This window comes from Panthera onca, chromosome X, assembly GCF_046562875.1.
Source record: "Panthera onca isolate mPanOnc1 chromosome X, mPanOnc1 haplotype 2, whole genome shotgun sequence".
Lineage (NCBI taxonomy): Eukaryota > Metazoa > Chordata > Mammalia > Carnivora > Felidae > Panthera > Panthera onca.
Window position 1 is genome coordinate 54,118,538 of NC_138357.1, and position 11,263 is coordinate 54,129,800.

Here is an 11,263-nt window from a genome sequence, read left to right on the forward strand (position 1 = left end):
CTCAAATGCACAGTTTAATGAGTTTTAAGAAAACTCATACAGTCATGTATTCATCACCCCATTCAAGAAATTGAACATTTTTTTTAAATTTTTTTTAACGTTTATTTATCTTTGAGACCGAGAGAAACAGAGCATGAACGGGGGAGGGTCAGAGAGAGGGAGGCACAATCTGAAACAGGCTCCAGGCTCTGAGCTGTCAGCACAGAGCCCGACGCGGGGCTTGAACTCACGGACCACGAGATCATGACCTGAGCCGAAGTCGGACGCTCAACCGACTGAGCCACCCAGGCGCCCCAAGAAATTGAACATTTTAATCACCCTTGGAAATTCCCTGTAACCTTGTACCAGTCAATCCTCTCTTACGCATAGGCAACCACACTTCTGATTTCAACTAATTAAAATGTGTTTTGCCTGTAACTGACTTTATAGAAGTGGAACCATACATATGTACCTGCTATAGACTGAATGTCTACACAATATTACCCCCAAATCCGCATATTGAAACCTAATCCCCGGTATCATGTTGTTAGGATGTGGAGCTTTTGAAAGGTAATTAGGTCATCAGGGTGGATCCCTTCTAAATGGGATTAGTGTCCTTAGAAAGAGGTCCCAGATAGCTTCCTCACCCACCATTCAAGGTTACAATGAAAAGACTGCTATCCAAACCAGGAAGCAGGTTCCCACCAGACACTGATTCTGCCTGTGTCTTGGCCTTGGATTTCCCAGCCTCCAGAATTGTGAAAAACAAATTTCTGTTGTTTATTAGCCACACAGTGTGTGATAATTTTGTTATAGCAGCCCAAATGGACTAAGACTGCACCCTTTTGTGTTTGGTTTCATTAGTTCAACATTATGTTTTATAGATTCAGCCATGTTGTTGCAGTGTTTTAGTGGTTTATTCTGATTTATTGCTGAGTATTAATTTACTGTATAAATACAGCACAATTTGATTATTCATTTTTATTTTTAAAGACATAAGGATAGTTTACCATTTATAGTTATTTTGAGTAAAGTGGATATAAACATGCCACAGATGGTTTTGTGGACATATGTCTGCATATCTCTTGATCAAATACCTAGGAGTGGGATTGCTGAGTAATTGGGTAAGTATATATTTAAGTTCATGAGAAACTGATCAATGGTTTTCCAAAGTGGTTGAAGCATTTTACCTTTATAGAAAATTAGGAGATTTCCTGTTACTCCACCTGATCCCCAACACTTGGTATTTCATTTCAACTTGGTCATTTCATTTACTTGGTCATTTCATTTACTATGATATACTACTGAAATTGTTCTGATATTCATTACAATTTTAATTTTTACTTTCCTGGTGAAAAATGATATTGAGCACTTTTATAATGTGCTTTTGATCATTCATGTATCTTGTTTTGTGAAGTGACTACTCAAGTTTTTGCCCATTTGTTGCTTTTTTTTAATTTCAGATTTTTTGTTTTCTTCTGTTTGTTTTTTTTTTTTTATTGACCCATAGGGATTTTTTATATATCCTGGATACCTGTTTGTCATTTATAAAAAATTGGACATATTTTCCTCTCACTCTGAATATTGTATTTTTTTCTCTCATTTTTACAGTGGTGTCATTTGGTAAGCAAAAGTTTTAAAATATGCTAAATTAAACTTTGCTAATTTTTAAACATGCTGATTATATTTTTCTAAAAATATTTACATACACCAAGATCACAAAGGAAATTGCCAATGATTTCTTCTTCAAGTTTTAGAGTTGTAACTTTAATGTTTAGGTAGTTGCTTAATTTATGTTAATGTATGGTGTAAGGTAGGTTATAAAGGTCCATTTATTTCTTAATTTTATGTCTGTTAAGCATGATTTGTTGTTTGTTTTTATTTTTTTAATTAAGGTATAATTGACATATTAATTGCATTTGTTTCAAGTGTACAACATAATGATTCAATATTTGTACATACTGTAAAATGATCGCCTCAATAAGTTTAGTTAACATCTGTCACCGTGCATAGTTACAAAATTATTTTTCTTATGTTGAGAACTTTTAATATTTATTCTCTTAGCAACTTTCAAATATGCAATATAAAATTATTAACTAAAGTGGCCTTGCTATACATTACATCCTTATGACTTATTTTATTACTGAAAGTTTGTACCTTTTGATTTCCTTCATCCACTCTGCCTAACCCCCAGTCCCTTGTCGCTGTCAACTATCAGTCTGTTCTCTGTATCTCTGAGCATGTTTTTGTGTGCTTGTTTTATGTTTTAGAGTCCACACATAAGTGAGATCATATGGTATTTTTCTTTCTCTGTCTGACTCATTTCACTTAGCATAATGCTGTCTCAAATGTCAGATTTCCTTCTTTTGATGTATGAATAATATTCATGTGTGTGTGTGTGTGCATATATATCATTTTTTTTATCCATTTGTCCATCAATGAACACTTAGGTCACTTCCATATCTCGGTTATAGTAAATAATGATATAACTGATTTACTCTCTTTTTAACTTTAAGTTAAACTTCAGTTTGTATATAGACACATAATAACAAGTAGGGTCAGCAAAAGTGATTTGCTTTTTCTTAATAGTTGGACACATCCTCAGCTATCCAATGCTTTTGCTACTATATAAAAAATAATCATTTAGATCATTGATTTTAAAAAGTCTTCTAATACATAAGGACAGAAAATAACACCCTCCTACAGAAATGCATAGATTAAAAACAGTCTTATATTTAAAAAGCCTAACCTGGAGCCCCAGTATAAACACTGAAAAATAGGAATTGCTATAGTTGAAATGAATTTGAGAACTAGAATTTGAGCACAATTAGTCTTTTTCACGTTCCCACCTTAATTATAAAAATGACTAGAATTTTGTTCAAATATTTTCTGGTCCAACACTTGATTTTTTAAATTGAATGAAAAGGAAAAAAAATGAGAACATTTCTGGGACTTCTATAGCATTGCACCAGGTGCTAAGATGGAGACCCTAATAAAAAACTGCAATACCTAAAACAAACAAACAAGCAAACAAAAAAGTATATATAAAATGATATATGCAAGGTATTATGGGAGATTAGCAGAGAATGGAATTAAGTCAGATTAGGGGAGTAACTAGGAAAATTAAGGAAATCTACAAAGAGGAATTTACTACTTACATGATAAAATTATAGTTTTATCCTGAACCATTCTATCCTCCTCCCTGGGGCAGGGATTGGCTCTGGAGAAAAATCTTTTTATAGAAATGGAAATTTATGTCTAGTGCAAATAGGTGACTTAAGGTGAAACAAAAGTTAGTGAATAAAAAATGTTTAATTAAGTAATGATTTTTCTATCTCATGAAATCAAACAAAGCTGGATTCTGTTGGATACTAAGGAAGAGGCTTAAAAGCCAAGTACCTGTTTAAATATGATTGATTTTTTTTCTAATATTCGAGGGAGGTTTTATATGATTAAGGATTTCTTTGAATGGCCTTGATAGATGATAGATAGATAGATGAATAGATAGATGATAGATTTTTTTTTTTACTAAACAATAAATGAGTTGAAATACATTCATTAATGAAAAGCCAATCCTAAAATTTGTATGGAACCACAAAAGACCCCAAATAAACAAAACAATCTTGAAAAAGAAAAAAAACTGGAGACATCACGATTTCGGATTTCAAGCTATATTACACTGCTGTAGTTGTCAAGACAGTATGGTACTAACACAAAAACAGACATATAGATCAATGGAACAGAACAGAAAACCCAGAAGTAGATCCACAACTATATGGTGAACTCATCTTTGACAAAGCAGGAATGAATATCCAATGGAAAAAAAGTCTCTTCAACAGACGGTATTTGGAAAACTGGACAGCAACATGCAGAAGAACGAAACTGGACCACTTTCTTACACCATACACAAAACTAAATTAAAAATGGATGAAAGACCTAAATGTGAGACAGGAAACCATCAAAATCTTAAAGGAGAAAACAGGCAACAACTTCTTTGACCTCAGTCATAACAAATTCTTAGTAGACATGTTGCTAAAATCAAGGGAAACAAAAGCAAGCATGAACCACTGGGACTTCAAGATAAAAAGCTTCTACACAGTGAAGGAAACAACCAACAAAACTAAAAGGCAGCCTACAAAATGGGAGAAGATATTTGCAAATGACGTATCTGATAAAGAGTTAGTATCCAAAATCTGTAAAGACCTTATCAAACTCAACACACAAGAAACAAATACCCCAGTTAAGAAAAGGGCAGAATACATGAATAGATACTTTTCCAAAGAAGACAGATGGCTAACACACACACTCAAAGATGCTCAACATCACTTCATCAAGGAAATACAAATCAAGACCGTGATGAGATACCACCTCACACCTGTCAGACAGACCAAAATTAATAACACAAGAAACAACAGGTGTTTGTGAGAATGCAGAGAAAGGGGAACCCCCTTACACTGTTGGTGGACTGCAAACTGGTGCAGCCACTCTGGAGAACAGTATGGAGGTTCCTCAAGAAACTAAAAATAGAACTAAAAATAGAACTACCCTACAATCCAGCAATTGCATTCTTAGGTATTTACCCAAAGGATACAAAAATACAGATTTGAAGGGGTACATGAATCCCAATGTTTATAGCAACATTATCAACAATAGCTAAACTATGGAGAGAGTCCAAGTGCCCATCCACTGATGAATGGAAAAAGAAGGTGTGTTATAGGGGCACCTTGGTACATCAGTTGGTTGAGCGTCAGACTCTTGATTTCAGCTCATGCCATGATCACAGGGTCGTGGGGTTGAGCCCTGAGTTGGGCTCCATGCTGTGCATCTAGCTTGTTTAAGATTCTCTCTTTCTGCCCCTCTCCTGGCTCCCATCATACATATTTTAGGTTACTCTTCCTCCTGCTTCCCCTCCTGTTCATCCCCACTCATCTTCTTGTACCCTGCCTTCTTTCTTCCCTTCCATTTACTCCCTTTCTTCATCCTTCTCCTTCTCCTCCTTTCTGTCTTCTCATCATCTGCCTGGAAGAGAGAATATTTCCAATTTTGCCATTGATTTAATTATGCCTTAAATTAATGTGCTATTACACTCTGCATACACTTTCTATGTAACTTTAAAAGTAACTTGAAATCCTGTGGAAATTATGTCTTATCAGAAACCTGCCTGTGGATGAAATGTCATTTGCAACATTATGATTATGGCACAACATTTTAAATAGATTTATTATAGAGGACTAAAATACTTATCATTAAAAGCATTTTTAGTATGATTTGCAATTTGACATTTTATCTAGAGAAGAAAATTTCTATGTGGATTGAAAAGAAATATTAAGAAGGAAATGTGTTTTTTTTTATTTTTTAATTTTTTTTTAATTTTCAGAGAGAAAGAGAGAGAATGTATGCTCAGGGGAGGGGCAGAAAGACAGGGAGAGAGAGAATCCCAAGTAGGGTCCACGCTTTCAGCACAGATGTAAGGCATGAACTCACAAACCATGAGATCATGAAACGAGACCAAACCAAGACTTGCACACTTAACCGACTGAGCCACCAGGTGCCCCCAAATACGTTTTATAATTTCCTTCATACATGCAGAAATAGTCATTCTGACTCTGTAATATACAGGAAAGCATTTTCTACTGCCAACTCAGTGCTTTTAAAAAGCTTTCCCCAGAGCTTTTAAAGAAAAAGAATGTTATTACCATAATTGGATAGTCTGTGACAACATTTTATAATTTCTTTGTTAATTATAATACTTAATATAGAGAAAATGAAATTTCAGTGTGTTTGAATTCAGTTGCACTGCCATCTCCTCAGAAGATGCTAACCTTGGGATGTGCTGGGATTGTGAAAAAGAACAATTGCTGACCTTAGTATCTTATTTTCCATTGAGTTAACATTTTTCATATAATTAGTCCCAGTGTTATTTTTAAATTAACAGGTAAACAAATACTATGTTTTAAGTGAAGCAAACAACAGAAAATAGGAACATAACAAGAACATTTAAAGGGCATAGACTCAGTATGATAAACACATTTAAACTAGAGTTCCAACTTAATCTTCACAAAAGTATATGTATCTTTTTATGTACTACCCCAAATAAGTAGACCATCAGGCTTAACATACAGCAATTTTCCATATGTTTAAGTAACTTGTGTGGCTTATTGATAAGGTAATTGTGTATAACTTTCAGAATATATTTTATGCATAAATGTAGCCACTGATAATAAAATATTTTAATAAAAACACAAACTAAAATTGCCAGACAACTAGTATCCAGTTCATGACAAAAGTGTACTTGAAACAATTGATATTCTACGTTAGATGGTGTATGGGGCTTTCAAAGCATTTTTTCCTCAGGCCTGACTTCTCTAATATCTATCTCTATTTTCAGGTAAATCAACAGAAACCTACATACTTGAGCTCTAATGCTATATAATCTTCTGTGGAAATGATTACATTTATTTTCAACTTAATATTACCACAGTTTTTACTTAGAGTCACTAATAGATGTGCCTATTTGACATGCTTTTTCTACAGCTTTTGGAAAACAACATTTATAACACTGAATAATATAATGTATTTGTCCATTATATTATTTAGTGCTCTCATAATATACTTGTATAATAAATATATTTTTAAATCACTAGTTATTTTCTTAATCTAGTGTTATGCTTCATTTAACTGGCTAATAATAAGAGGTATGTAAACTGACACATTTCAAATTTTGCAAGGGAGCATAATGTGAATAGTAAAAAAAATATACATTGAAAATATTAAACATCACATATTAAGCATTTGAGTATAGATAAAGTTTATATGTGGTACATTTAATTCATATTTGGATTTAGGGAAACAGCGAGGGTTGGGGTAAAAGTTAAAGTAACAATTATCAAGTTATTAAATCGATGATCAAAATAGCCAGATTAAGGTCATCATTTTCAGTCTTCTTATTTCCGTCTTCTTTTTAAAGTTTATTTATCTATTTTGAAAGAGAGAGAGAGAGAGAGAGAGAGAGAGAGGAAGTGGGGGAGGGGCAGAGAGAGAAGGAGAGACACAAGCCCAAGCAGATTAAGCTCATCATTTTCAGTCTTCTTATTTCAGTCCTCTTCCTAAAGTTTATTTATTTATTTTGAGAGAGAGAGAAAAACAGAGAGAGACAGAGACAGAGAGAGACAGCAAGCCTTGAGTGGGGGAGGGGAAAAGAGAGAAGGATAGACAGAATCCCAAGCAGGCTCCCCACTGTCAGCACAGAGCCTGACACAGGGCTAGATCTCATGAACTGTGAGATCATAACCTGAGCCAAAATCAAGAGCCACATGCTTAATGGACTGAGACACCTAGGTGTCCCTATTTTAGTCTTCTTTTTTTTATTTATTTTGAGAGAGTGAGAGATAGAGCGAGTGGGGGAGCAGTAGAGGGAGAGAGGGAGAGAGAGAATCCCAAGCAGGCTCGATACTGTCAGTGAAGAGCCTGATGTGGGGCTCAATCTCACAACCTGAGCCAAGATCAAGAGTCGAACGCTTAACCAACTGAGCCACCCAGGCACCCTTCAGTCTTCTTAATAAGACTTAAATCTATCAACTATTCATGTAGTTAATTCTGTGATAACTGACCTATATTACATATAGTACGTCTTCTATACCTACAACTCTGTAATCTCCCCTTCCACCCCTTAAAAATATTTTACAAAGCAGAATTGCTTGAATAGATTTTATGGTTAGAAGCTATAGACACACCCAGAGAATCATGGATCTGAGAGATAGTTCCAAATTTGGTTCAACTCAAAGCAGTGGTGTGTTAGTAAAATGTTTAATTAAAATGACTTTCCAGAAATATAAAGTCCTGATTTGTAGTGTTTCCTGATTTTTGTGGTGTAAATTACTTCCTTCATGGCTAATTCCAAAGTACCAGTACATCACTAGTCATTGAACCACAAAGCTGGGAAGAGATGAGTGCAGTTAGCTCTTAAGATCCAGTATTCAGAATTGAGCAAACCACTAGACCAAAGTGATCAACCTTTAATCTAGGAAGTCCTAGAATGATAACACCCAGCAGACAGTGGTAACCTGGCAGCTTGTTACACTGTTAGTCATCTCCGCAATTTTGTTCTTTCCATCTAAATGAGTTCTTGTTACAATCTAAACTAATTTCATTTTATATTATTTGAAGATGAAATTGGGCTGGTTCAGTATTTTTTTTTTTTAATATTCACCCTTCCTGCCTTTGAAGATCATAAGTGACCTTTTGGCATTCTTTTTTGAAATACTCACCTGAATCTGCTTTTGTTTTTTCTTTAAATCCCATGTAGTAGTCAGATATCACAAATCATATTTGAGCTATATAGTTTTGGCTTAGGAAGTTTGTTCAAGTTATAGTGGCTCTCACATCATTCACTAGCACTTTTATCAACTGCATGAGCAGAAAACGAGTATTTTCAGTTAATTTAAATTTTCTTGTAAATACTTGACCACATTTTGGTACATCCTATATATTTGGTCATTTTCTGTAGACTCTTCAGCTTTCTTCCTTTTATTTTCTTTTCATTTTTCTTTACCTTCCTTTCCTATATATGTACGTATCTCTATTACTGACTCTAAAAAACACGATTACATTTTTTTCTAATAATAAATGATATTTGGACTTCACATACTAAGATGAAATTATTGATCCACTGGAGTAGCAATGGTGAAGATAATAGAATTCAAGGTAAGAGAGGCCTAAGTTCAAATATGATGGTAGTGGTGGGGCTTTGGGTAAATTGCTTAAAGTCCTTGAATCGTATTTCTCTTATTCGTAAAGTATAAATAATATCTACCTATGATTTCATTGTAAGAATGAAATAGTATCTGTGTTGTTCGCTAGTACATTATAAGAGCTGACTAAATGCTAACCAGTAGAAGCAGTGGTGTATTGTAATAAGATTTACAATATATTACATTTAAATAATAGAAATAAATGTACATTACATTAGCTTTCAAAATATGTCACATTCCCCTTTCAGAGACACTTATATGAACTTCAAAATCTGTTTGCTGGGACACTGTCAAGAGTTTGGGATATATTCTCTACGCAACCCCACTAGCAAACGTTTTTTCAAATTAATGAATTGTTAAGGATCTTGAGAATTCCATGTGAGACAAAAAGAACACTTCCCAATCCTTTAAAGTGGTACATGTTTGCAAGTTATAATCTCTTTTTTTAATGTTTATTTATTTTGTGAGAGAGAGAGAAAGTAGGGGAGGGGCAGAGAGAGAGGGAGACACAGAATCTGAAGCAGGCTCCAGGCTCTGAGCTGTCAGCACAGAGCCCGATGCAGGGCTCGAATTCACAAACCATGATATCATGACCTGAGCCGAAGTTGGAAGCTCAACTGACTGAGCTACCCAGGCACCCACCCCCCCTTTTTAATGTTTATTTATTTTTAGAGAGAGAGCGAGCAGAAAGTTAGAATCTCTTAATTCACTGCATTAACACTCCAGCTCTAATTACACCACTGACTCTTTAATTGTGTGTGGCCTTATAATGAAAATATGTACTTCTACCAGTGTGTGCATAGTTGTGGTATCTCCAATAATGTTTCTGTATTTTGGCTTTGGTACCCATGTGTACTATTTTTCAGGTTCCCCAATGATGCTATACCAAACTAAGCAGATAATTTTGGATACTATTTTTGCCTTACAAATTGTTTTGAGGGACTGCGCAAATTAGCGTCACTTGCAAACTTTTTTATTTCCACAGAAATTAATAACACTTGAAAATATTGGTTCTCATTGAATCCAGTACCACCTGCCCATTTCATTGCTTCTTAATGAATGCTTCAAAACTCCATGCCATTAATAAAATAATAAAGCCACCCTTAAGTACCTGGTTTTCAGTTCAGGAATTGCTGCTGTACTGCCCAGCTCTTCCAATATCTTTTTTTTTTTTTTTCTGGACTTTAAAACTTCTTAACAATTCTTTTTGCTGCCAACCAACCTCTACATTTGTATCAAGATTATGTTTTGTGCAGCTTCTATTCCTTAATCTTGAATTTGGTCACTCAAATTTTGGACCTGCTGTTTGACTTGTTCTTGCTTCCACTTCCTACTTAAATCGGAGCACTTGGTCACTTAAATTTACATTTCCCAGGAATGTTCCCCAGATAATCTCCAAGCACCCTATAAAGAATAGGATTATATTCTTAATATTTGTTCTAATAATTAATATATACAGATTTAAAATAGTCATACAGAATTTTGGGAATAAAAGGATGTAAAATAAACTTTAACAATAAAAATATACCTAGGTGTTTTTCCAAATAAAATTTACAAGAACATAGTTTTATTAAAATCTCTAAGAAATCTGTATTTTAACCATAAAGGTGAATATTTTATAGGCCATTGTTAATATATTATGGAAATTATTTGAATATTAATAAGACGACCTCAAGGCTCAACCGACCATGGTGGAGGCATAGGCGGCACCGGTATAGGCGCTGTGACCGCGGCTGGCTGCGCTCTCCTCCAGGGGAGCCTTAGAGCTGACCCCCAGGGAAAGGACCCCAGAAGAAGGCTTCAGGGGAAAAGTGAGGCGCTCCTGGTAACCCACCTTTTCCCTGTCACATGATTCCACTGGACTGGAAGAGGAAACCCAAGGCTGTCATGATGCCCTGACAGGAATCTTCAAAAATCCATCTCAACTATTTGGGGTGCTACCCAAACCTGTGATCTATCACTTCCCCTGGGAAGTCAGTACCGGCCAACTTCCCGACCTGGGATACTGAGAACATTCAGCAAATTGTGCCTCTATGACATGACTCAATCCCAAGTGACCCTAAACGCTCAGCACGGATCTACTAGATCCTAGTCTGTGCCAAGTTGGTGGAGCCGTCCAAGCCCGGGTGGAGTCCCTGTACCTTATCTTGGGAAGCTCCAGCACCAGAAGGATGGAGGCTCCGTGGTGAAAGCCTGGGTACTGACTTGTGTGAATGAATGAATCTACGCTCCTTAGAACAAGCTTTCCTGGAGCAGAGGAGGTACCAGCAAGAAAGGAACACAGACAGTAGGAAATGACAATTAATGGCAACATTCTCCCCAACCTGCTCCTGAGGTCAAGCCCACTGGAGATGCCAGAGCCAATGCAGAGATGATGCAGGACCTTCGCCTGAGACAGCCTTTGTATGGAGGCGGAAAGACGAGGAGGGTTTGCTAATTTGGATTGTCCCAGACACATTCCCACCCTCCCACCCCAATGCCAACCTAGAAGGAGGCTGAGCTGTGGAGCACTGGGGACTGAGCCTCAAGTGGGA

General features: G+C 35.7%; 1 pseudogene; it reads left to right on the top strand.

The window, feature by feature from the left end:
* Nucleotides 1-520: 520 nt before the first annotated feature.
* On the top strand, nucleotides 521-11,027 carry LOC145713754 (CST complex subunit TEN1 pseudogene; annotated as a pseudogene).
* Nucleotides 11,028-11,263: the final 236 nt, after the last annotated feature.